The sequence below is a fragment of the Penaeus monodon genome, unplaced genomic scaffold (assembly GCF_015228065.2).
Source record: "Penaeus monodon isolate SGIC_2016 unplaced genomic scaffold, NSTDA_Pmon_1 PmonScaffold_9966, whole genome shotgun sequence".
Taxonomy (NCBI): Eukaryota; Metazoa; Arthropoda; class Malacostraca; order Decapoda; family Penaeidae; genus Penaeus; species Penaeus monodon.
The window spans coordinates 895-6,316 of record NW_023665398.1 but is presented as its reverse complement, the minus strand read 5'-3'; the positions used below and the strand labels follow the sequence as shown (position 1 = coordinate 6,316).

Genomic DNA, 5,422 nt, shown 5'->3' with positions numbered 1-5,422 from the left:
AATTATTATTTAATATATAGTATATATATATTTAAATTAGTATATATTAATTTAATATATGTAATAATAAATATGTATGTATAGAAAATATATTTTAAAATTTATTATATAAAATAAAAATTTATATAATATTTTAACTATGTGGGTGTGTGTGGTGTTTTTAAAATCGGAGATTAAGGAAAAAACGATCTTTGTCATTATTCATTGCATAATAAGCAGGGGGGGGGAGGAGAAAAAAAAAGCAGGGAAACCCTGTCTGTGACATGACTTTTATTAGATCTGCTAACGGCAGGAACCTCAAGCGAACCCCTCAGGGGGGGGAAACTCTAACCCCCCAAAACCTCCCTGGAAGCCCCCTTTCACAACCAAAAATTCTCGCAGCAAGTCTCGGGAAAGTATGTATTAAGTTTGATATTTTATTATAACATACTTTTTAAATTTTTGAAAATTTATCTTTTTTGATCCTGTTCCATAGATAAAAAAAATGGTATTGTTTAAAGATCTGACAAAGATACATATTTTTGACGGACAAGTAGCAAAGAAGAACTTCAGGGACGTCTGACACGGAATTTCCCTTTGGTTCACAGGAGGGAAAAACAGGTACAAGTTCGGATGAGAACCCCTTTTTAGATGGGGGGGAGAGAGGGGGCCCCCTGTGGGATCCCGCTACAAAAAGGGAACCGGGAAAATGCTTAGCTGGTGGCCGCAAGAGCATGACCTTCCAGGGTGGTGGAAACGAGTGCTTTCCCAAAATATAAAGGTATACCACAGGATTTTTATTACAAAAGATTTAAGTTAGAAAAACTGTTTTTTTATTTGAGGGACAAAATTTAACACCTACCATAGCAGGACTGAAATACCTTTTTGCAAAATAGTGCCAAAAATTTCTTTTTTGTTACCATAATTTATCTTCTACAAAGAAAGGAACATGAATAAAAAAAATTGTGGTTTTGCTCCCTTTCCGATATGTGTCATCGTTAATTAGTAGTTTAACATGTTGAAAGCTTTACAAAGGGGCATAAAGGTATGGGTAGCAATGTTATTTTTAAAAATTTTTTTTCCCCCTAACCCCTTGCCACGGGTTTATTCCGATGCCAAATACTATCCCTGGGGTTTCATAGTGGGCCCCGGGGCCCCCCTGCCGGGGTCATTGTACCCCAGCCTGCGCGCCGTCATGCCCAATACCCGCATCCCTTTCCGTTTTTTTGTAAAAACTAAGAACTATGTGGTATTTAGAAAAATTATTTCTAAGGGCTTTTTTTTCCATTTTTTGTAAATCAAGACTGTAGGGATTTTTTGTTGTTTATAACCCATGTTATCATATTTACTCTATACTCGAAAAAAAAGCATTTGGGATCATGGATTGAAACCGTTTGGTTTGGTATTTTCTTTTGGGGGGGGTTTTTTTAATTATTTATAAGATAAACTTTTTTTCAAAAAGGTTTTTATTTCCTTCCTATGATTAATTTTTGTTCAGTGTTTTTTTTAAATACTGTTTTTTTTTTTTTCTTTTCGTTCTTTTGTTTGTTTTCTTCTTCCCGATCCTTTGCTGACTTATTTTTTTTTTCCATATGCCACTCCAACCTCCACCCACCCCCCAAATCTCACAATACACGTATGTACATGTAAACACACACGAACACACACACACGTACACACACACACGTACACACACTTTACACACACATACACACACACACACACACGTAACACACACGTACACACACACACCACACCCACACACACACACACACAAAACACACCACACACAAAAACACACCACACACCAACACACACACACAGAATATATATAATAATATATATATATATTATATATATATATATTATTTTATATATAAAATATATATATATATTTTATATATATTATATATATATTATAGATATATTATATATTTTAAAATATAATATATATATAAGTAATGTATATATATATAAGTATATGTATATACATATACATGAAAACACACACACCCTTTTGCACATATATGTCAAGTTCTTGATCCCCCCAGCTCCCTCCCCCACTTCCCCCTGACACACATGTACAATTTCTCCACACAGTCACGCGGTGACTGGCAATTTCACGAGGCCGGCCCGATTACCGACGTAATTTTTTAGACGCTGTCCTGGGAAGCCCGGAGAAGCCTTTATGAAATGCATAGTATGGAAAATGAGAAAAAAGTGTGAAAAAACTATTAATCACATTTTCAGTGGCAAAAAAAATATTTTGCCATAACCCTAGCAAAATAAACTCTTGCATGGCCAAACATGCCCGGAATACGGGCCACGCTCACCTGGCATGAAATGTACATGCCACCCGGCAGAGAGTCCAGGATGCCATGGCTTGTACGCACATGGGACCCGTCGGCAAAGGGTTAATAAGTGTAGGTCCATATACAATTGGGAATTACATATATATTTACTTTCCATGTACAATGTTATCTTTGCCATTTCTTGACAGCTGGTTGTAATTATTTTATCTTTTGACTATGTGTCCATTTAAGACCATAATTTTCTGTATCTCGCCTGTCATTCTTATCGTTTGCCCCAATTTTTAAGTAAAGGGCCCTTTTTCTTCCCCCACATTTTATAGGCATTTAATATGGGACTCCAAGTACTCAGGAGGGTAGACTGGCGCCAGAAGTTGGAACTCAGCGTGGTGCTGTGTTGGCAATGAGCTGAAGAATAATGCCTGTAAACTTGCAAAATGGACAGTTCAGGCTATCTTGGCAGGCTCGGACCAGATCAAGTTCGGGTTAGTGGCTGTTTTATTTTGTTTTTGAATATATTTTTGAATGAAATATGTTGCTAGTAGTGTAGATAAAATATTGTCATGATTATTAGTGATTAAGTATAAGGCTAAGAGATACAAGTTAAAAATATATTAGATTTATTTGTTGAATTAGAAGATGAGAACTTAAAACCATACAAAATTAACACTACATGTGTAATGATGTATTTACACCTTACTTAACCACATGCCACCAGGGAAGATGCATAAAAAGTGGGGAAAATATTGTGCTCATTTTTTATTTTTTGTGAAATGTCTCTGCACATAGATGGCTCTGCTAGTGCTCAGCCACAAAGGAGTCAATTAGTAGACTTTGTTATCTTACCTGATTCACCTTTCCTTGAATTGGCGGGAAAAACATGTTTTTTACAAATGCTATGAATATCAGTGCCATTATTTTTATTATAAACATAATAATTAGTATAATTTTATAAACATTAGTAAAATAAGATAACGTAAAATATTTCATAGATCAAGGAAAAGGGTGAATGAGCGAAACAGGCAGTACTCGTAATTGGCGTATTGGTGATTTTGTACAAGTGTAGCCATCTCGTGTAAGAACAATTAATAAAGTGAACTCACCGTGGGCATGGCATGTACATACATGCCATTTCCATTGGCAATGAGTTCATTCTAGTTCACCTTGCTGGACTTGAAATATTGTCTGTCGCTATTAGGCTTTCCAGTATCCATAGATATCTATATATTAGACATATCTTGAAAACAACCTACTGTCACTGTTTGCATCAAAGAAACAAAAGTAAATATATAAACATGTTTACCAGGTATATGCACATTATATTCATCCAATTTACACAAACTCCAGCTATGTGTCCCGTGTGAATGTGCGTGATTCAACCAAGCACATGATCCTGGGGACGCAAGCAGTTCAAGCCATGGAGTTTGCCAACCAAAATCAACCTCAACATGGATAACGCCTGGGGTATTTTGCGTTGCATCATGACATGTGCATGAAACTGCCTGATGGCAAGTACCTCATCATGAAGGATCCTAACAAGGTGGGGCTAGAATTTTATTGGTTAATATTCCTCTTTTTTTTGTTTCTTCTTTTCCTTTCTTTCTTGACTTTTCTCATTTTTTCTGTGCTTTTGTACTATTGCTTTTCTTTTGTTGTTAATTTCTAATCCTGTTTAGACTCATTTTGTAAATACAATTTAAATTTATCTCTTTATATTTGAAAGTGTTTAATTATTTTTCATTTACTGTTTTAGTCATGTCATCTTTATTGAAATGCACATATATGTGTAGAAAAAAATTTAAACAAAGAGAAATAGTTATTTTCTTGGTCTTTGTTAATGTTCATAGTTCCTTCCATGGGGCCTGTCAAACCCAATTCATTCATGTAATAAGAAGATGCAGTAGTAATTATAATGATTGTGATAATAGTGATAGTGAGGATTATAATGATGAGATGGTGATGTTAATAGTGATAGTAATTATGATAATGATAGTAATGATAAAAAAGGGAATCATCGTAGAGCATTTCTTTCTCTCACCTTCAGGCCATGATTCGTCTCTATGACATCCCGGACAACACCTTCGAGCAGACGAAGAAGAAAACGAGAAAACAAGGTGATGGTGAGGGTAAGCAAAACAGTTCCATAATGAAGTTGTGTTTGCTTTTTTTTTTGTTTTTTAATTTTTGGAGAGTGATCATTCCGTGCTAAAGAAAAGGCATGCTGTTGTTGTTTGATAGTGTTTATATGGATGTGAATATAGAAAGTGTTTTTTATAGATCTATATCCTCTGCTTTTTTTTTTTTTTTTCTTCTCAGGTGATGAGTAAACCATGAAATCTATAGGGGTGTCTCATATGAGCTGCCGCAGTTCCTCCTCCATTGCCACAGAAAAAGTAATTGTGTCCAGCATTGACGATAGAGATCAACTGTCTAGCTGTTCGTTTGGTGTATTTTATGCTGTATTCATATTATGGTGCAAGTCCTTTAATTAAAAGATGCATTTTATTATTTTTTTCTTTTATATAATAGTATAGAGCTCTCATTAAATATAATAAAGGAAACTGCTTGGTTTCAACTTGTTTTTATATCCTAAGACTTAATGGCCAATGGTAAAATTGTTTGGTTTATGCAAGCAATGCAAAATCATTGTTTTTTATTCGTTAGATTGATATATACTTTCATTCCTTCTTTTTCACACTTTTGCCATTATGTTCTGTCTCACTTTACTCACTTCTATCCCACCTATTCAGTTGGTCTCTAAAACTATCCTTTTCTTTTTTATGCCATTGTTTCTTTCCTGGCTGTCTCTGTCCCCTTTTTTCCTTTTAAAGAGGTGAGTTTCGGGTTACAAGACCAAAAAGAATTAATTCTGCAATTTCTAGAAAGAGAATTTTCATTTACATAACAACTACCAACTGAAAAAAGGTTATACACATTTGTAATGGGCAGTTGTATTTAGATGAAAATAATGGATATATTTAAGAGAAAAGATGAAAGGCACATATTCTAACACCAACTTGATGCATTTATTGTACGGTGGGAGAAAACAGTGGAGGAACATGACAGAATAAATGTAATGCACATTATTAGTTTACAACCTACACCCTTTACGCTCTGAAGTATGATTACACCCC

General features: G+C 34.7%; 1 pseudogene; it reads left to right on the top strand.

Moving 5' to 3' along the window:
- Positions 1-994: 994 nt before the first annotated feature.
- Positions 995-4,753, top strand: LOC119572170 (annotated as a pseudogene).
- Positions 4,754-5,422: the final 669 nt, after the last annotated feature.